This window comes from Schistocerca cancellata, unplaced genomic scaffold (genome assembly GCF_023864275.1).
Source record: "Schistocerca cancellata isolate TAMUIC-IGC-003103 unplaced genomic scaffold, iqSchCanc2.1 HiC_scaffold_1150, whole genome shotgun sequence".
NCBI classification, from domain to species: Eukaryota; Metazoa; Arthropoda; class Insecta; order Orthoptera; family Acrididae; genus Schistocerca; species Schistocerca cancellata.
In genome coordinates, this window is record NW_026047149.1 from 2638129 (window position 1) to 2661193 (window position 23065).

Here is a 23065-nt window from a genome sequence, read left to right on the forward strand (position 1 = left end):
ACTATCATTGATAAAGGTTTAATTGTTTCATTTCTCATAAAATTTTCATATATAGAGATAAAGTTTTAATAATTACATATTCAATGTCTACATGGTAATTAATTTGTTGGGAGTTGAAAGTAATTAAACCTCCTTTGTATTTATGATGTGAACCTTGAAAGCTTTGATAAATTAAAATGTAGAATGAGAACGAGAGAGGTTGTCTTATCATTTTAGGATAAATCTCAAACTTGTTATGTATATTAATTTGTGTATTCTTGTAACATCAGAGTGACATTTTAACTAATTTGAGACAGGGCCAAAATTTATAGCTATGTGGTATGCCTGTTTACCACCCTGAGCTTGAGATGACAGTTATGATACTCGTACATTATCCAATGGCGTGTAACCTACGTTTGACACTTTCATAAATACCTTAAGGCACATCAGCCAGCTTACACCTTTACATTTCCTAAAGCCACACTGATTGTCATCTAACTCATCCTCAATTTTCTTTTCCATTCATCTGTATATTATTCTTTACAACAGTGTAGATGCATTAGCTATTAAGCTGATTGTGCGATAATTCCCGCACTTGTCAGCTCTCGCATTCTTTGGAACTGTGTGGATGATACTTTCCCAAACTTTGAAACTGAGAAGTAACTGGCAAGGGAGAGATGAGATTGAAAACGTGAGTAAATAACCAACGAGATCTTAACAGTGTAGGAGTTCGTAGCGGGGATTGTCAGCGATCTGAATGTGGTAGAGAAGCTGGACAGCCGAAAACTACAAATGCAAAGAGTCAGTCTAGACATAGTGGGGTCAATGACGTGAGATGGAGACAGGAAAAGGTCTTCTGGTCAGGCGAATGAAGGGTAATATTAACAGTAGCATAAAATAGTGTAGGCAGAGAGTGAGCTACTGTGAACAGCTCAATACTTTGTCTTCGATAAGGACAGAGGCTGAGGCAATGAAAATTTGTGCCACAGCTGGGGCTTGAACCCGCATCTCATGCATGAGGTAAGGGTAGGATTTCTCCATTATGTACAAAGCTGGGGCTTTATTCCAATATCGGAGAGCCTCAGCAATACTCGCGATTTAAGAAAGGGAAAATTAAGATGGGGTGAGTGTGTCAGGGAGGGCAATGAACTATGGTTAAATGTGCAGTTGGAGTAGCCACAATTGAACAATTGAAGTGAGTAACAGATCTGCACAGTAAGCTGGAGATTTGGGTTCAAGTCCCGGCCTTAGCACCAATTTCAGATTCTGTTTTTATCAGTGGTAGGAGTTTCCCAACAGGATCGATACCCATTGAACATCAACAACAGTAGTTAGGGTATACATGCTAAAATCACATGCAGAAGACGAAGAGATAGTAAATGAGAACACTAAATAGGTAATTCAGTGTATAAAGGCGTTCAAAATCTAATAATTAAGGGTGACTGAGAAACAAGACGAGCTGTAGGAATATAAGAGAGATTTACGGGAAAATGTTGGTTAAGTAATAGGAATGAGAGACCAGGAAACTAATTGAGTTCTAAAGCTTTGTGAAAAAAGCGGCGACACTTTATGAACAAGTCACCCATCATTTTGCACGACAATGGGCGGACGCATACAGCGCAAGCTGTGGTTGCTCTGTTTGGTCGATGGGACTGGGAAGTACTGTACCATCCACCATACTCCCCGGACTTAAGTCCTTGTGACTTTGATTTGGTTCCAAAGATGAAGGAACCACTTCGTGGTATTCGCTTCAGAACTGTTCCAGAGATTCGACAGGCAGCAGACCGCTCCATTCGCACCATCAACAGAACAGTCTCTGCTAACGGTATACTACGTCTTCCACATCACTCGCAAGGGGTTCTACACAACGCTGGTGACTACTTTGAAGGACAGTAACAGGGGCAAACATGTGACTCTTTTGTATCGGTTGAAAATAATTAGTTGACACTGTTTAAGCTCCAACCCTCTTATAAAACAGTCATCATGATCTCTCCATTGGCGCCTAGTCTCCTGTTCGGATCCCTTTGAGGGGACTGACAAGGGGTAGGCCAGCCTAAGGAAAAAATTGGACCAATGAACGAGCGAGTAACATTCTACAAGCTGAGGAGAGGAATGTAAGAACTCTGAAGGTGAAAATATAAAAAGGCAGTTGCAAAAGCTCAATAGTAGATGTAGAGGGTGCCACATACGTGAAACGGGAGGGAGGTAAGGATTTATGGTTAGGCGAATATGTGGTAATATCAATAGCAGGAGAAAATGGTATAACAGGAGAAGGATTAGGTATAAATAGGAAAGTTGAGGACCAATTGAGCTACTGTGAACAGTTGTAAGTAGGCCTTTTAGGCTTTTATAGTGGTAACGTTACGTAGCGCTCTGTGCGAAAATCACTGGCTGTGCTGTGTGCAGTCTGCGGCTAGTTTGCATTGTTGTCTGCCATTGTAGTGTTGGGCAGCTGGATGTGAACAGCGCGTAGCGTTGCGCAGTTGGAGGTGAGCCGCCAGCAGTGGTGGATGTGGGGAGAGAAATGGCGGAGTTTGGAAATTTGTAAGACTGGATGTCATCAACTGCTATGTATATTATGATTTTTCAACGCTATTAAGGTAAATACATTGTTTGTTCTCTATTAAAATCTTTCATTTGCTAACTATGCCTATCAGTAGTTAGTGCCTTCCGTAGTTTGAATCTTTTATTTAGCTGGCAGTAGTGGCGCTCGCTGTATTGCAGTAGTTCGAGAAACGAAGATTTTTGTGAGGTAAGTGATTTGCGAAAGGTATAGGTTAATGTTAGTCAGGGCCATTCTTTTGTAGGGATTTTTGAAAGTCAGATTGCGTTGCGCTAAAAATATTGTGTGTCAGGATAAGCACAGTCTTGTATAATTGTTCAAAGGGGACGTTTCACAGTGATATGGTTGCTCTCATCTGTTTCGACTGTAAACCAATGTCGACAACGATAGTTTATACATACATACCGACGTCGGAATCGAAAAATGAGTACATAGTGGAAGTTAATTTTAAGGATATTGAACGAGTAATTCAGTATGTAAAGGGAGATTAAAATCTAATGAACTGGGGGATTGGAATCTGGTTGTAGGGGAAGAAATACGAGAAAGGTTTACCGGAAAATATAGGATAGACAGTAAGAATAAGAGAGGACACAAACTAATTGAGACCTCCAATAAATTTCAGATGGTGACGGTGAATACTCATTTCAACATTCACAAGAGGAGGAGGTACACCTGGATATATGGGAATACTCCAGGTGCATTACATTGTGGTCAGACAGAGGTTCCCAAATCAGATATTGAATTGTAAGTCGTACCCAGAAGTAGATATAGACTCATATCATAATGCAGTAACGATGAAGAGTCGACAGAGCTTTAGGAGAATCGTTCGGAACAGTCTGAGTGGAAGGAAGTGGGATACTGATGTACTCAGGAGTGATGAGACGCGTCAGGAGTTCGCTAAGGGTGCGGGTACTGCGATAAACAACGTTACAAAACGCAGTTCAGTTGAAGAGGAGTGGTCATCTCTAAAAATGGCAATCTCAGATGTTGCACAGACAGACGTAGGTACAAGGAGGGTAGCTACGGTGAAATCTTGGGTAACAAAGGAAATAATTCAATTGGCGGACGACAGGAGGAAGTACAAAAAAGTTCATGGAAAGACAGGAATCCGTACGTATTATAAAAACGGATGTACATATGTATCTATGTTCCACATACCGTCTAAAAATACTGGACTGACTTCTACCAAACTTTGCACGGCGGGGTCAGGGATTTTCTCTGCCTCGTGATGACTGGGTGTTGTATGTTGTCCTTAGATTAGTTAGGTTTAAGTAGTTCTAAGTTCTAGTGGACATGACCATAGATGCTAAGCCCCATAGTGCTCAGAGCCATTTGAACCGTTTGAACCAAACTTTGCACACATATAACTTTCTGTCTGGAGATAATCGATGTAGGGATGAAAAACACCTACCTGTCAAATAGATACAGGTGAAAAAGGTGTGTAGCCCATGACGAAGGAATATCCAGTCTTTATGCACATTTCAGAAAGAGCAATTAACGACTTCCAAGAAACTTCACACATAATGTCAAACCTTTTCCAAAACCTTTTGTCACTGACTACCGTCACAAAATGATGAAAGCAGAAAGTTTATTACTTACTACATTTTCCCAGTTCACGCTGAAAAACTGCCGCATGAATCATGAATTTTAACCTAAGTACTTCTATACTACTACCGCTGTTCGCAACACATTTCTCAAATAATAAACACGCACGCTGTTGAATGTACGGGTATCTACGGAAATATTTAATTTAGGGCACGCCGTTGAGGAGATATGACGCCAAAACAAAGATGCGTGATAAACTGTCGCATCATGCGTGACGTTTTAATTTATTATTTCTATCCTGTTCACTCTACTTGCCGCGCAGGATTAGCTGAGCGGTGTAAGGCGCTGCAATCAAGGATCGTGCGGTTGGTCCCGGCGGAGGTTCGAGTCCCCCCTCTGGCATGGGTGTGTCTGTTTGTCCTTAGTATAATTTAGATTAAGTAGAGTGTAAGCTTAGGGACTGATGACCTTAGCAGTTAAGTCCAATAAGATTTCACACACATTTGACTCTACTCGCAACACATTTCGCAGACAGTATACACATATGTCACCGAATGTATCTACAGAAATACACTGACGAAAAAAAAAAAAAAAAAAAAACCGCACCACCAAGAAGCAGTTGTGCGACATAAACGAAAGTTTGTAGACGCGTTTAGACAGCTGAACGATGACGTCTATTTGGATTACGGACCGAGTGTGGTGCTGGATTGGTTAGCACACTGGAGGATGACGGCTCAAATGCGCGTACGGCCATCCTGATTTAGGTTTTCAATGATTTCCCTTAATCGCTTCAGGAAAATGCTGGGATTGTTCCTTTGAAAGAGCATAGCCAACTTCCTTCCCTTCCTTCCTTAACCCGATGGGACCAATGACCTCGCTGTTTCGTCCCGTCCCCAAAATTAACCAACCAATCGGATCTCGAGTAGTCGCATTTGAGTGGCTCAAATAGCGTTACTATGAGTCTGAAAATCGAGTTTCCTTTAAATACACGCCGTGACGGTCGTGAGTGTTACCTACCTTTGATATTGGGCGTGGTGAGTAGTTGTTAGTCAAGAATGCCTTTAAGATGACAAGAAAAAGGCCAGTTGAGGACCAGCACCCAACTTGTGTGTGTGCTGGACATTCTGGATCTACACCTGGAGCTACAGTCTGTGGTGCGATTTCTTATGACTGCAGGAGCACTCTCGTGGTTATCCCGAGTACCTTGACTGCGAAACTGCATGTCAGTCTCGTGATTCGAACTGTTGTGTGGCCATTCATAAACAGCTCTCCATGGGGTGTTTTCCAACAGGATAACGCTCGCCCACGTACATGTTCTATAGAGTGTCAGTATGTTTCCTTGGCCTTCTTGATCGCCAGATCTGTCTCCAATCGAAAACATATGGGACATCATTGGACAAGCACTCCAGTGTCATCCACAAAAAGCATTAACTTTCCCCGCATTGACTGACCAAGTGCAACAGACATGGAATTCCATCCCACAAACTGACATCGAGAATCTGTGCAATGCAATACATGCACGTCTGCATGCTTAGATTCGACATTCTGGGGGCTTACACCGGTTAATTTGTATGCCAGCGTTTCAGCATTTCCAATTGCTTTCCTCGCACCTATATCAACCTGTGATACTGCAATGTTAATCATTTAAATATTTCATCTAAAGAAATTTATTCCCAAGATTTCATATCTCTACATTAATTATTTTGTGCTGCTGCCACTTTTTTCCCGTCAGTTCAGAAGACACGACGTCACAAACATTGAGCCGTGGGAAAATGAAAGTGCAGGGTGAATTTCACTAGAGATACAAGTGAAATATGTCTGCAAATACACGTGCAAAATTTTGAATATACGTGAAACATATTTGACTTGCATGTACGTAAGCAAAGCCATTGGTGGAAAGTTTGTCCTAAAACCCTGCAACTATTGCTATCAAATGTGATACACTTATTAGTTACTCTCTGCATAATAAATACTGTGGCAGTGTGAGCTAGCAGCATCCTGCTGGGGTGGGTGTGATAGTGGGCCAGGAGAAGACTGGCAGACAGTGTGTGAGGAGATGGACAAAAACGAGGGAAACGACATAGAATGATAAGAGGAGGGAATGGACAAAGAGGAGGGGATGAGGTGATGGAGAAAGGAAAGAGGAAGAGATGTACCTGGACAGGGGAGAGGAAGAGACAGACATAGAGAGGGGGGGAGACAATGGTCAGGGGAATGGAAGAAGACGGATAGAAGTAGGGAAGAGGAGGAAATAGACAGAGAAAGGAAAGAGGAGGAGAAAGAGTATATGGAGGAGCAAATGAACAGAACAGCGAGAGAGGGGAGGAGGATATGGACAGGATAAGGAAAGAGGAGGAAATGGAGAGAGAACGGAGGGAGGAAGAGAAGAACAGTGAAAGAAGAGTTGGAGGAGTTCGACATGGAGAAGGGAGGAGAAGATGGACAGAGTGAGGGATGGTTGACAGAGAAACCGGACAGGAGGAGATGGACAAAGAGAAGTGAAGGAGGGGATAAATGGAGGGAGGTGGACATGGACACAGAGTGAAGGAGCGGATGGACAGGAAGGACTAGCAAATGGACAGAGAGGGGGGAGAGCAGATAAACTGGGACAGGAGTAGCAGGAGCAGACAGAGGGTTGAGGGTGAAGGAGATAGAGGGAAAGAGAGGGTGAGAGAGGGCTGGGGTAGAGGAGATAAGAGGAACAAGGAGGAGATGGACTAATAGAAGACTGGAAAAATTAAGTTCTATTTGGTTCAATATTTTACTACGAATTTCAGACCTGTTATCTGGAAACTCTAAACAGGTCGTACATATTCATTAATCATGGTGACGTACAATGTTTTATGTTATCTATGTTAACAGCAACGACTGGTAGTATTAACGTAGAAATAAAACAAAACAGTTGAAAAATAAGAATCAATTTAAAAAATAACATAAAATAAAGGGAATTAACTGAAGTTCCAAGTGAATAACTTTCATCTTACATTACTAGATATGTTACTGGCAGACTCAGAACAACTCGACGTTTACCAACTAACTACTACACGTACTTCCAAACATATTGTTGCTACACTATTCTACATCACGCACACTGGCACTTATTTGGCTCGGCAATTCTCGAATCTGTGCATACCGATGTGGTTGACCATAGAATTCTTTCGTTTCGTTTTTATTTTATTTTTATTTTTTCCTATTTGTTCATAAATATATGTCTCTGTTAATTAAATGGATATGTGCCTATCATTACCTATAATGACGGAAACGCTTCCTTGACCTGTTCACATTATTTTGATAGTCAGAGGGTCCACTTGATCTTATACCGAAAATTAAGCAGTTACCTTTTAGATATCTGATGTGCTATCATATTGACTTTAGTCCACAAGTGTTGGTCACCTACGATTGTTTGCAGACCGCAGTCTAATTGTTTGCTGTCTCTCTCCCTACCTGAAAAAGGGGCATCTCAGAACGACATGATTAGCCGAACCTTCCTCACCTCACTCACAGATTGGTGCGTTACCACATCCTGTTCGACAATGATGTGTGGGATGTGGACAGTGACCTGTTAATAGGTAGGGGCAACGTGGCGCAGTTTGAGCCTGTTCCAGATGCTTGGGGATACGCTGTAAACACGTCTTGTAGTGCTCCTAGGGTCCCAGTCAGACTGCCATTCAATTTCAGGGTCCTAAATGTCTTTTCTCAGGAAGATACGTCCTTGTGATCTCGTACACACGATCATATTGCTCACGTCCCGACCAACACAGTGGTGCCCTGTAACGTACCACCACATACACGTCATGTAGCTAAACCCTCTACAGGTGTAGTGCAAAAGGCAGCGGCGAGCCTCAGAAGTACGCTCCGCTGAATTCGCCACAGTATTGTTTTGTAGCTGCCTAGTCTAAGGCGACGCGCCCAGACGCCGGCAGCAAAGCCCACAGTAGCGTTGACGATAGCTTCGTAATATGGCCGCACTACGTGCAACGGTAATTTTTGGTCAGCAGTACCAGCATGGGCAATCTCATGCATGATTTTGACTGCTTTCTGAGGAACAGATTTTACCTGTTGTAGGAAGTTTCTTTTCTCGTCTAGAAGAGTGGCTAAATATCTATGACAGGTATTACGTCAAGCACCAGGGAAGGATTTCTGGTAAGAGAAAGTCTTCTTTGAGGAAGTATGTATGTGCTTTTATGAACGGCTATAGTTAGTTTCTTGCTCTTGCACCAATGCTGCATCTGGACAAGCACATCATTCACATCTTCCTCAAGTCTCGCCCTGAAGTCTGCAAGAACTGCTACTAGGATGTCATTTGTGTATGTGACAATATCGTCAATAGCAACTGCCCCATATAACAGACGTAATAGCGGTCCAGCACTAGGATTCGAGGACAGTGGACCACTTATGGAGACAGTAAATATACCAAGGGGACAATATTACACGTGCCAAAAATTTATTAACTGAATAACAGAATTTTAATTTATGCATGCAGAGAGAGAACAGCACCGATAGAAATTAACAGAGATGTACGACGAGGGTGCCGTCTCTCACCCACTTTATTTAACATATATGTCGTACTGACAATACCGTTAGACAGTCGAATGATAAATTAGTCCAGGAATAAAATTAATTTCTAGAAATACACATTTACATACTGTAATCTTTGCTGATGGCCAAATAATTTGCCGGTCGCTGTGGCCGAGCGGTTTCAGGCCCTTCAGTCCGGAACCGCGCTTCTGCTACGGTCGAAGGTTCGAATCCTGTTTCAGGCATGGATGTGCGTGATGTCCTTAGGTTAGTTAGGTTTAAGTAGTTCTAAGTTCTAGGGGACTGATGAGCTCAGAAGTTAAGTTCCATAGTGTTCAGAGCCATTTGAACCATTTGAAGAAATATTTAAACTGATATTCGAATGAAAGAAGTAGGAAAATACACGGGAAAAGACAGGAATAAAGTAATATGTCCTTAGGAACTAAGCACAGTGAAACCATGTCAAGAAAGCTGCACGAAAATTGTGAATAAATCGAAAAAGAAATGATCGTCGGAAAAGATAAATTCAACATACAGAAAAATCAAAATCACATCCGTTGAATTAAATGGAGGAGTGTCAACATTAATAGTGCACAAAGACTTACGATGTTAAACTCAGAGGAGAGACAGGATATGTGGAAAGACGGTGTTTAATGGCTTTAGGAGGGAAAAGAGCTGTCAGTGACGAGCTGGAAGAAGAAACAGACGTCAATAAGGGGTTCATTATTACTGTCAGAGTCTGACACAGCTATGGAGGACTTGCGCTTGAATAAGGTAAAAGACATAGATACTCAAGTTTTGCAATTCCTAAATGCGCTGGGATTAAACGCAACAAAACGACTTTTCATGTTGTGGTGGAGACTTTCGAAAATATCATCGGTACAATTCCAAAGGTAGTAAAGGGAAACAAATGCGAGACTTATTGCACAATCAGTACAGTAGCTCAATTCAAGTTTCAGAAACAAATAGCATAGGATGCAAAAATAGTTGTGGACGTGGCCGATGGTTTTGCTTTAGAAAAGGTAAAGGCAGTTCTGAAGAAGCAACACTTAAGAAAAATTAAGGCTCTTTTATGGGATTTGTAGACCTAGGAGAAACGTTAGGGAATGTCGAATGGTGAAGGATTATCGAAATTCTGAGAAAATAACAGTGACCACTACGGAAAGACGTGAAATATACATATGTATAAGTATCAAGAAGTAACAGTACTGAAGACAAATGACGAAGTGCTCGTATTAAGAAAGGTATGAGACAGGGATGAAATCTTTCATCCTTACTGTTCAATGTGGCCGCGCGGAGTGGCCGCGTGGTTTGAGGCGCTGTGTCACGGATTGCGCGGCTCCTCCCGCCGGAGGTTCGAGTCCTCCCTCGGACATGGGTGTGTGTGTTGTTCTTACCATCAGTTAGTTTAAGTAATGTGTAAGTCTAGGGACCCCAGACCTCAGCAGTTTGGTCCCTTGGGAATTCACAAACATTTGAACATTTTGTCCAACGTGTACATCGCAGAAGCAGTGACAGGTCGGTCCAGGAGTGGGGTTAAACCACAGAGTGAAAGATCACCAGCGATAAGATTCGCAGAGAACGTTGTTCATGTCAGTGACAGCAAGGAATATTTGCAGAACATACTGAATAGAATGAACAGTCTACAGAGCACAGAAAATGGACTGAGAGGAAATCGAAGAAAGGCGAAAATAGTGAGGTGCGGAAGAAACGTGGTTTGTTATCAAGAAAATTTTCCTTGTTTTGAGAAATATATTTCTGAAAATGTGTGTATGAACTGTAGCTTTGTGTGGAACCGAATGTCAGACGAGGAAATCCCAGAAAGAAGAGAGTCAAAGCATTTTGGACGTTGTGCTATAGAAGGATGTTGAAAGTTAGGAGGACTGATAAGATACGGAATGGGGAGCGGAGAAGATTATATGGAAAACATTTACAAAAAGAAGAGACGTGATGATGGCTTATGTGTTAAGAATCGAGGAATAACTTTTATGATGCTTGAAGGAATTACAGAGTATGAAAATCGTAGGGCAAGACAGAGATTGGAATATACAGAAAGAACAATTGAGGACAGAGAGCGCAACTGCTGCTCTGGGGCGAAATGTTGGCACAGGAGGGGCAACCGTTGCGGCCACTGGAAAACCTGTAGGGACATTGATCAACGAAAAAGAAAATGGCGATTTAGAAGATTGTTGGCCTTTTTAACTGGCATTCTTGCTTACTTCTGCCAATAGAAAGTGTGTCTGATATTCAAACGACAGGAAAGAGAGCGTTGACTACTGAATATATTTGAATTTCCATTGACATTTGCAGTCAAAGTTCATCATAAAATCTGTACTGAAGCTGTGTTTCGTTGTCATCTGCTACCAGACAGAAAAGATGTACAGGAACGTCTTCTTGTTCTTACATGTTTCTTCTCCCCACATTAGTTTAAGTATGTAGTTAGTAAAGTTTTATCGAATACTTTTATCGAAGAAAACTGTATCCCTCAGGGAAATGTTTTACCTGTGACGTGGTTTTCGATGGCTGTAACTAGCGATTCGTCCATGTACTGCTCGGGCCTTTTAGTTGCAGAGAGTTTTTCAGTTTTCAATACATCTTTCACAATTGCAGCAAGTACGCACCAGCTGCAGATTACTGCTAAGAGACTAGAGAGATGGGCACACAGACCTGGATTCAAGTAATTATCAAAAAATAAACTGCATGTGTTGCTTGTTAACAGTTCCCGTCATCCTTTCCGTCTTCCAAAACTGAAACTGAGGGACATCATTTTAAATTTGAAGGCGTCGGTGAGGTACATGGGCCTCCATTTTCATCAGGCGTTCAAGTGCCTGCCACATCTGAGGAACTTTTGCCCTCGATCCATCAGAGCCCTTGGAATTTTAAAGCGTGCAGCACACAGAGTTTGGGAAGAAGATCGAGCGGGCCTGATCCAGTTCTAAAGAGCGTTTGTCTGGTCCCAGCTTCATGATGGATCTCTGATGATCAGACCTTCTAGACCGTCATATTTGGAGGTCCACTGGGTGGGCATTAGACTGGCAACAGGTGCATTCAGAGCCTCTTCACCGAAGCTCGCCAGCCACCACTTCTAATCCGACGGCAGCTGCTCGCCGTAACCCATCTCCACGGCTGAGGCCGCTAATGCAATCCTGTGCAGTGGCGCTTGACCTGGTAGTAAGGCAGTTTGGATTCTGGTGGCGGAAAAAAGTTTTTACTGCCAGTATTTGGGCGGCGAGGGGAGGAGAGGTGGAGGAGTAAAGCTCCTGGTCACCACGCTCTACGCCAGTGTTCTCGTTTGAATACCAGAGCTGTCTGCAGTGTCTCACGAGGTGGGGGCATGCAGCACTGTTGATGCTGGTTTGTCTGCTGGATGGGGATGTTCAGCCTGGTGGCCCCCTTTGTGTCAATCATGAGGAGCAGGCCAAGTGCCAGCACTGGGGTTCAGCCTCTCCTTTCCCCTGTCATCATCATACAAAACAAACACACACACAATACATACATGGAATATTACAAATATTGTAATGGATGACGTTGTAAATAAAAATAAAACAAAGAAGCTACTCACTGTGCAACATGCTTACAAAATCTCTTGCAAAATCTAATTGCCAGCATACCATACTGATTCTTTCCCACTCACAGAGTGGCTTTTCAATAATCGTCTGTGAGCAGTGGGACCATTTGGGAACCGAACAAAGAGCTGTATTTTAAAAGTGGTTGTGGCGAATACTAAGCCTTTCACCACAGATGGAGTAATTCACCACCATATTATGTTTACAAGCCATTACTTATTTTAAATTTGACTGATTTTAAAGATTGTAATTTTCTAGGTATATTTACTGACGTCTTACATGAACACATGAATTTTAAGATTGTTTATTGAAATGTATCTGGACAGAGAGGATCCCTTGGGTGCTCAATGGTTTTCTCTGATTGTGTCCTCAGAGTCTGCCTTCCAGATGCTTTCACAATCCGTCATGCTGAGCTGTAGGATATTTGGAAGGCCCTGTATCGTATGAGATGATACAAAGGAAACATGTTTCTAAACTGATCCAATACTCTTCGTGCTCTACAGGCTCTTCAAAATAAGCATGTAGGTGAAAAGGTTTCGTAAAATATACGAACTGCATTTCTCTTGCGGCCACATTGTGGATAGGTGGTGGTGTTCTGCCAGGTACCTGGGCTGGAAACCAGCAGGTAGATATAGAGGTGAAGGAGGCCTGTAGGGAGTGGCAGTTGAAGAAAGCACCATTCCCTTGGAACCTGTGAACTCACCGTTGAGCCAGAAGGTCAGGCGTGAATGGGAAGGTGAGTGGCTTGTCACTTGTCACCGTACTGGACGTTGCTCTTTGTGGGTAGCGTTTTCTCCGTAGAAAGTTCCAGCCATTTCTGAAATTCGTTGAACTGTCCAGATTACACTCTAAGCCGTTAGGTTGTAGGAGTTTCAGAGTGGTGTCTCATCCCTTACCAGTCCAACCTTCAGTCAGCTGCAATTCCTGCTGCTCCATTTAAAATCTTTTATTGTATCTTTCCTCTTTTAGTTGACTGCTTTACAAATCATGATTTCGTACATCATAGTGTCTCTTTCTCTCTCTCTCTCGCTGTCTCTCTCTCGCTATATGTGTGTGTGTATGTGTGTGTGTGTCTGTATGTGTGTGAATTCCTATGGGACCAAACTCGTGAGGTCCATAGACTTACACACTACTTAAACTATGTTAATAACAACACACATACCCATGGCTGAGGGAGGACTCGAAACTCCAGTGGGAGGGGCTGCATAATTCGGGACATGGCACCTCTAAGTGTGCGGCACACACAGAGTGGAAATAATGTAAAACATATTGTGACTGTGTACTGGAAACTTGTAGTTTCAATAGAGACTAGCAACAGTCACAGAAAAGCCTTACGTAAAATGTTGCCTGCGAATTCTCAACTGCGTCTTATGTAGAAAGTAATTTCAATAGCTGGGTTGGATTGTTTGCTGGAAGAGACCAGACAGCGAGGTCATCGGTCTCATCGGATTAGGGAAGGAAGTCGGCTGTACCGTTTTAAAGGAACCATCCCGGTATTTGCCTGGAGTGATTTAGGAAAATCACGGGAAACCTAAATCAGGATGGCCGGACGCGGGATTGAACCGTCGTCCTCCCGAATGCGAGTCCAGTGTGCTAACCACTGCGCCACCTTGTTGGGTTCAATAGCTGGCAATGCTGGGACACAGTGGGGTGGGGGATTACTCTGTCAAGGAATCCATCAACTCTTCCACAGAAGGAAGAAATGTCTCTTTTCATCTTCTTTCAAAGTGTATCAAACTAACATTCCACCCAACAGTCGCTTCTGTGACTATTTCGTAATAAAACACTAGAACAAGCATTAAAGATTTAATTTAATAATTGCCAACATCTTGCTTCCTTTCAGAGTCTGTGGTAATTCTGTCGATTTTGTAACGAAAATTTTATAAGAGTAGCAGTTGTCATTATGTTAACAGTTCTTTTGTATTATTTATTACAGAATAATTCTTGTACAATCATCATGTCCAACGTACTGGGTGCGTACTGTTCTGGAATGAGACCTCAGGTAGAAGCCCAAAACGATGGACCAAGACACTCTGAAGTAATGGTTCAGTAGACATACATAAAAACTTTTGATGTCAGTTGAGCCGGCCTCGGTGGCCGAGCGGTTCTAGGCGCTTCAGTCTGGAACCGCGCGACTGCTACGGTCGCAGATTCGAATCCCGCCTCGGGCGTGGATGTGTGTGATATCCTTAGGTATGTTAGGTTTAAGTAGTTCTAAGTCTAGGGGACTGATGACCTCAGAGCCATTTGAACCATTTGATGTCAGTTGATTACATGGCATGCTCATTGAAACTGGATTCTGATATCGCATCTCACATAATAAATACTGCTGTAAAGACACTGTTGCACATTTGAGAACATATCCGCAACAATAACAAAAAGTTTGGTTATGTGGACGATACATACCTCCTAAAGGTGGCTTGAATCCCAGAGCTGCAGAAAGAAAAGTAGTGTAAATATATAGAGTCAACAGAGTCTGTTTTCAATAAATATAAATGTACAAAAGTAAATGAGATAAGTGCAGGAGAATAGTATAGTTCTAAGTTTCTTCAGCAATGGCAGTCGCTTGTATACAATAGACACATATCTAAATCATGAAGCAAAAATGAAAACTTTCTATTGATGGTTTAAAAATTTAATTTTTAGACAAATTTCAATTAACGATGTTCTTATTGCGTAATTTTTATCAGTCCTAGGGATCTGCATGGCAACAAATAAAATGAAAACAAAATTATATCAATAAAACACACTCAGCACAGTGACTATGTGAACAATCGAAACAGCTTTCTATAGCACTCTGGCGTGTTCCTTTCCCTGTTTTGCCCAGTCAGAACTAGTTATTCACTTTCAATGCCTTTGAGGTTTATAGGAGATTACAGTGAAATCTGTTTTAGTTTTATTTCTTTTGAGTTCAGCTCTCACAAGGCATATCTTGAATTTCATTCATATAAGATTTTCAGACTCATCCAAAGTAACCCTAAATATTGGAAGATATCTTTTAAAAACACTGTGTGCTTTAGAAAAAATATGTGACACAAGATCATACTTTAGTTTTAAATGGTCAAACTCAATTTCCTTTTACCTCTCTGTTAAATTCAGTTTCAGTTATATAAGTAATAGGTTACAAATGTAAATTTGGTTGTATTTTCATCTATTCTGACTGTACCAATATACATGGACACAAATTTTTTCATTTATAATGAGATGAACCTGTAAGTCACTCATAAATTTTTCTGTGTTTATGACATTCAGTTGTCGTCTATCAGTGGCTTAAGAAGGCAAAAGATGTTTCCTAATTACAATTTTTGAAAATTAAATTGTTGTGATCTAAGTATTATAGATATTAATGTTTTAATGATTTAAGGATAAATAAGGTGCACTTTACACAAACTGCTAAAGAAGTAAAGTCTTGCATTCAAAATGAGATAGATTCTTGAGTAGAGATGCAAAGAGTACTCTGGAACAAAACCTGTCACAGTGTTTGCTGCCCTTCTTTTTATATGACATCGCATTCCAAGACAGTGGAATCGAAGATGGCAAGGCGGAAATTAAAAAATCCAAGACAGGGCAATCACTGAAATATCCAAGATAATGTAACTAGCTCATTTCTCTAAATTTTAAAATGATGGTAAATTTAAGAAGCCTACTTATGACACCGAGAAATTCAGAAAGCCCAGACTTGCGTGTGCTGCCCTATTTTGGATGCGCTCAGTATACCCAAATGGCATTTATATTGCCAATACATTTAGGGGCAGTGTTATGGAACAGTGTCTCCCATAACTGCTCTGTAATCTAATTAATAACCCATTCATCAAATTAGACTACAAATTCGATTCAACTTTCGAGCGATAAATGAAAGTGTACATGTAACTGAAACAAATGCCAGCGATTGTGAATCTAATAAGTTCTTCATTATTGCAAGTCTATGCTGTGAGTGATGTGTGTAACGTTTCTGTGTAAGCTGGGTCTGCTGGCTGGCTGTGGGAAGTCGAGGACTGCACGGCGAGAATAGCAAGTGGTTCGCAAAACATTTTTTCGCTGAAAAGGACAGAATGCAGCCAGGTACACACTGGGAAGCAGCTGCAGCGCGGGACAGATGTGGGACGCCTTGCGTGGTCACTGCATGGCCAGCCGGGAGGGATCTGCATTCTGTAAATTCCATTGTGAGAAGGAGCAAAAAGAATAACTTTTAAAAAGATAGAGGATAGTGACAGGCTGGGGAAAAAATGAAGCAGAGAGAAGTACCCACTGGATCCAAAGCAGTCCAGCAATAACTTATGTTGAAATTTAGGGGCAGATATTCGTAGGCACCTGCTACAGGTGTTGAATATCAAAACCTACGACACTTAGAATCCTTTCTACTGTCAGTTGCCATCAGATAATGGAGTGCTGTTGTCATACTGAATCCTAGCTCTCGGAAGCTAAGTAAGGTTTCGCTACTCTTGTGGAAGATGCAGTTTTACAACGGGACCTGGTTAACGATATTATACGGCTTATCGTCTGATGTTTATTGTTTCACGAAACCGTGAACAGTAAACGTTTTTTTTAATGATCCAGGATTGTATCGCCCATCTGAGGGAAGACGAAACCAACTACTCAGTGTTTGAACAAGATGACGCTACTGCTAACAGAGCTTACAACACACTATGCGTCTTATGGAAGAGTTTTTTGGCGAAATTTCCATCTCAAAGAACCTATGGCAACCTCGCTCCTCGGAGTTTACGCCAACAGACTTTTTTCTTCGGGGAATAGCATGTAGTGTACCGCAATCACCCATGCTTGATTCGAGATTTAAACATTGAATTAACTTCATACATGACAAGCATATCATAATCAGATGGACGGAAAGGGATTCCCAATAAAAATAGGCGGGTTGAGCCTTGTATAGTCACTCGTGGATGTCATTCCCAAAATAGTGTACATAGTAACCGCACAGTTACTTTCTGAGCACCCATACAAGCAGTGGCTCTCAAGACACATAGTATATATCATTACAGAGGCAATGTTGAGAAAGAAGAAATCTTGACCTCTGCCGCATTCGACCAATGAAAAAATTCATAGGCGACAAATGAAAATTTCTACCAACGCTGGGGTTCTAATCCTGGTCTTCCGTTTAGCAGGAAGATGCATAAACTACGCTACCTTGACATAGTAGTTAGAAACAACTGCGCAGACTACACAAGTGTGCTACCCCTGCTCCATCCATATTACTTTTCGCCGCACAGGCAGCCGTGTTGGCCGAGCGGTTCTAGGCGCTTCAGTCCGGAACCGCGCTGCTCCTACGGACGCAACTTCGAATCCTGCCTCGGGCAGGGATGTGTGTGATGTCCTTAGGTTAGTTAGGTTTAAGTAGTTCTAAGTCTAGGGGACAGATGAGCTCAGATGTTAAGTCCCATGGTGCTCAGAGCCATTTGAACCATCATTCGCCGCACACCACCAAAGTTGCGTCCCCTAGCCCTCTTCCCTCTCTTCGCTCACCGCATCGCACTAAGTCCCTTGCAAGGGCGGGTGAGGAGTGCTCTGCACTGAATGATGATGATGTTAGCCCTGACGGCGCATATACACTGCTGACCCAAAAGGTTATGACCTCGTGCTTCACAGCCTGTTTGTCCGTCTTTTGAACGAAATACATCACTGATTTCGAGTAACAGGGTTCCGACGTTTTGGAAATTTGTGGTAAGTTCCTATGGGAGCAAACTGCTGAGGTCATCGGTCCGTAGGCTTACACACTACTTAATCTATCTAAAACTAATTTATGCTAAGGACAACACACACACACCCATGCCCAAGGGAGGACTCGAATCTCCGACGGCGGCAGCCATGCGTACCGTGGCAAGGCGCCTCAGACCGCACGACTTCCCCGCGTGGCCCCGACGGTTTGTTGGCACAGCTCATGTAATTCGCGTAAATAACGGGCATCTGATTTGCTTACGCAGTGATGGCACCAGATAGCGACTCAGATGGCTACCGTAGGATTTACATCAGACGCATTTGGTCGCCGAGACATCACCGTGAGTTCAGTATATTGCTCCTCAAACCACTGTAGCACGGTTCTCGCTCCGATACACGGACCATTATACTGCTGAAAGATGACATCGCCGTCGGAGAAGACACCGAGCATGAAGAGATGGCCGGCTGGAGTGGCCGAGCAGTTCTAGGCGCTACAGTCTGGAACCGCGCGACCACTACGGTCGCAGGTTCGAATCCTGCCTCTGGAATGGATGTGTGTGATGTCCTTAGGTTAGTTAGGTTTAAGTGGTTCTAAGTTCTAGGGGACTGATGACGTCAGAAATCCCATAGTGCTCAGAGCCATTTGAACAATGAAGGGATGCAGGCAGTATGCAACTGGCAATGTGTCCAAAATGAGATTTTCACTCTGCAGCGGAGTGTGCGCTAATATGAAACTTCCTGGCAGATTAAAACTGTGTGCCCGACCGAGACTCGAACTCGGGACCTTTGCCTTTCGCGGGCAAGTGCTCTACCATTTGAGCTGCCGAAGCACGACTCACGCCCGGTCCTCACAGTTTTACTCATATCAGCGCACACTCCGCTGCAGAGTGAAAATCTCATTCTGGAAACATCCCCCAGGCTGTGGCTAAGCCATGTCTCCGCAGTACCCTTTCTTTCAGGAGTGCTAGTTCTGCAAGGTTGGCAGGAGAGCTTCTGTAAAGTTTGCAAGGTAGGAGACGAGATACTGGCAGAAGTAAAGCTGTGAGGACCGGGTGTGAGACGTGCTTCGGTAGCTCAAATGGTAGAGCACTTGCCCGCGAAAGGCAAAGGTCCCGAGTTCGAGTCTCGGTCGGGCACACAGTTTTAATCTGCCAGGAAGTGTCAATGTGTCTCCGATTACTACCACAGGTGCCACGCAAGTGCAGGAGAATGTCTCCCACACCATGACACTGCTCCCACCAGCCAGTGTCAGTGGGTCGCTGCACGTTTGAAGCCGCCGTTCACCTCGATGACGAGCACCGACCTAGTGTAGCAAAAATGTGGTTCACCCGAAGAGCCGACACTTTTCCATTGATCGACGGTCGTATCCCGATAGTCCTGTGCCCACTGCAATCGTAACTAACGATGTCGTTGCCTCAACATGTGAACACGTGGGGGTGGTGAGCTGCGGAGCTCCGTGTTGGGCAATGCACGATGAGAGGTGTGCTCCGGAACACTCGTGCGCGCACCAGCACTGTGCTCTTTCGGCAGAGGTGCCACAGATGGCCATCCGTGCTGCTTCACATAGCAGAGAAGCCTCCGAGCTCAACGTCCTGTGAAGAATCGTGGACGTCTAGCCATTCAGCGCCTAATAGTAGTTTCACAGTCGAAACCCTTCTCGCAGATGCTCACGACAGTAGCACGTGAACATTCGACCGTCTCCGCCGTTTTAGAGATACTCGTTCACAGGTTCTGCGTAATAATAATCTGCCATTTGTCGGAGTCGCTTATCTCGGTGGATTTCCCCATATGCAGCCCGTATCTCCGCCGTCCGCGGCTGCTCCACTTACGCACTTTCGTCACTGCGTCACGTGCCCGCCGCGCCAGCAGGCGGCGTCTAGCGACGCAGTGGGCAGTCGTCGTAATGTTTCGGCTTATCGCTGTATACCTGTATAAGTGGGGCCTGTTCTTTCGGACATGTTGGGAAGAAAAGACACCACTCATATAGGTTGTAGATGTTTTTGAAGGCCTTTATGGTCAAAAACATCAGATCGTAGAGAGTGCCAAAATTAGCACTGTCCGATCTAGAACTAACACTCAGCAATGAATACTTGGTTTTGTCTTATTTACTTTAGCAGTCCAGGCTAATACTGACAGTGCAAAATGACAGCCACTCTTCTCAGTGCACGCCTTATGAGGCATGAAAGTTGCTCCCCCGACTCTGCTTGAGTTTTGAACACTGAATACTCCGTGTAGCCACAGGGGAAAAAAATACAATTGAGGGCAATATGGTTCATTCGTTTGGATGTTCACGTTACCAATTCTGACGCAGAGACATAAGCAGTTTGCACGACCTGTGCCCACCTCTCTGCCCTCGAGCTGCCTGCAGCACTCACTCACTCTGCACGGAGACGCTCACAACGCGACACTACAGAGCGCCCTGCCCTCTCCGACTCCTTTCGTACTCACAGGGCTTCAAGTTCAGTGTCTGGACGTAAATTTGCTGAGGTGCCACCACGCAGTCCTCAAACTAACAAAACAAAATTGGCTTTGAAGGTGACAAGACTTCCGAGTGTTGTTACCCAAACAGCATTTGACTAGCTTAGTAGCATAGTCGGATTTTCAATCATGAACACTAGAGTGGAATGTAGCTAGTAGCATACTTTTTTAAATGTAATATTTATCAACAAATGCGAACTTTAAGTAACAAGTTTTGAATAATATTTTTAAAATAAAAGTAGCATCCTTTTATTGATGGTTACTAGATGTCTAAAAATGAATTTAAACTTCTAAGGAGTATGCCAAAACGTATTTTATTCAATGAAAAAATTACGCATTTCAATAACAGTAGTGAGTCTGTCGAAATGATACTTTCTCATTATCTATCCGATGCATCGGCTTCGTATGCCATATTTCAATTTACTGTCAGTAGCAACGAATAGCCAAGATGTTACTCTTATTAAACACTATAGTTCCATATCTCTCAATTAAGATTACACTTTGTTAATAAATATAGAAGTTTTTTAAAAAATTAAAAGATACAGGGTGACGCAGAAAAACGGGAACATTTCCACAATCCAATAAAACTAGGAGTGATGAAGGAAATGAATTCCATTCATTGTAACTAAAACCTTTCAACTTTGACATTTAGGAAACATTGATGGCATTTATCATTTTTCAAAAATTACGTCCTTTAGATGGCGTCCTCCTGTTCGAATACATTCGTGAAATCTGCTGCTGAGATTCCTCATCGACCGCTGCAACATCGCAGCTGGCATACTGTGGATTGCATCCCAAATTCTCTGTTTTAACTCGTCCAGGGTTCTTCGTCGAGTCGTGTAGACTTTGCTCCACGAGAAAAGTCACAAACGGATAGACCTGGCGATCTAGGAGGCCCGGGTATGTTAACGAATCGTGAGATCGCACGGTAGCCAAACAATTCTCGCACGTATGCCACTGATTGCCGTGTAGTGTGTGATGTCGCTCCGTCATGTTGAAACCAGGCTTCTTGAACGTTTGCAAAGTTGTTCAATGCAGGTGTAACGAAAGTTCGTAACATCTCCACGAACCGATCGGCGTTGACAGTTATTGTGTTTCGTTGTTCATTTGCGAGACAATGCGGTCCGATAATCCCACGTGATGAAACACCACGCCATACTGTCACTTTAGTAGCGTGTCATGGGCGCTCATGAACGTCACTAGGATTTGTGTTTTCCCAGTAGCGGTAGTTCCGTTTGTTCACATTACTTGTGCCTCATCTGACGTCCACAACTTTTTTTTACAAATTCATCGTCATTGTTTATTTTTGTTATCATTTGTTGTAATCGGAAATCATGGTCCTTAAACTGTTGCACCATCTGTAGTTTGCACGGATGAAATTTTAAATCAAGATGAAGGATTCTGCGAACACTCTACCGGGACACTCCAGTCGCTGCTTCTTGCTTACGAATTGACGCCATGGCACCGTAAGACAGACTCGCGTTCAACATCAGTGTTCGCTGGAGAACGCACACTTCTTGGTCGTCCTGTTGGTTTCTTTTTGAGGGCAGATCCAGTGTCTTCAAAGCTATTAATCCAACATTTTATCTCGTCTTTCGACGGAACGACATCATGACATCCTAAATTACAAAAACTTCGAAACTCCCTCTGTGCCGCTAGCAAACAATCATTGTTTTTATAAAACATTTTTATGGCTAACGCATGCTATTGTCCGTTCCACTGATGCACGATTAGTGAAACGGCGAACTGTTTACTTGCTGTCTGTCACGAACCCGCAGTGCTGCCACGTGCGCATGGCTGCCACTACTCGTTTCAAACTTTCCCGTTATTCTGTGTCACCCTGTATTTATCTTACTAGCGAGATTCGAACCATCGAACGTACTAACGTGCTGAGAAACCGACGAATTCGTCGAAATAATGAAAATTGTTTTTAACTGCACTTGGAGTTCTGCTAATTTTGAAAGGTGATATTTCAGCGTTCTCGCTTCCCACGCCCGGGTTCCCGGGTTCGATTCCCGGCGGGGTCAGGGATTTTCTCTGCCTCGTGATGACTGGGTGTTGTGTGATGTCCTTAGGTTAGTTAGGTTTAAGTAGTTCTAAGTTCTAGGGGACTGATGACCATAGATGTTGAGTCCCATAGTGCTCAGAGCCATTTGAACCATTTTTTTTTTTTTGATATTTCAGAGTTCTTTGTCGAACTGTCTTAGAAAATTTATGTGCGTGCACTGAACTCCATCTGCTACAAGTGTGCACAAAATCGGAATCTGTGAGGACCCCTCGTCATTGTAGAATCCTCCTTTTACCACCAGCATAACTGTAACCTGAAGCCACTTTGGCACAAAAAACTTTTAATAATTACCTGACAGGTCTTTCACTGGAAACTGTCCTCAGAAACATTAATAAATTATTTCTTTGGTATTATATAACGTCATCACATGTACAATCAGGGCCTTCCCCGTACTCTCTGCACTGCCGAAGGAGTCTGCCACCTCTGCAACAAACCACCTCCGTCGCTCGCTAATGGGCGATCGTTGTCGAAATCCATACATCACACAAGACTTTCAGTGTTCCTACTACAGACCCTGGAAGCAAATGAATCCCTTACGCGACTTGCCATAAGATGAAACAAATTGTACTATCTTGTGTACATGGGCGTGTTACAGCGTGTCATGAAATGGTTCCGTAGTATCTATCATTTTATTTGCTACTGGAGAAAGGTTTTTGGGCAGCATTACGTTAGTGAAGC

The 23065-nt window shown here is 43.0% G+C and overlaps 1 long non-coding RNA gene across 1 annotated transcript in view; it reads right to left on the minus strand.

The window, feature by feature from the left end:
- Nucleotides 1–23065, minus strand: part of LOC126159976 (uncharacterized) — a 48218-nt gene that overhangs the window by 20852 nt on the left and 4301 nt on the right. Inside the window, exon 2 of the long non-coding RNA XR_007534636.1 lies at nt 14578–14604. This is a non-coding gene — a long non-coding RNA (uncharacterized LOC126159976). The remainder of the gene's footprint in view (nt 1–14577; nt 14605–23065) is intronic.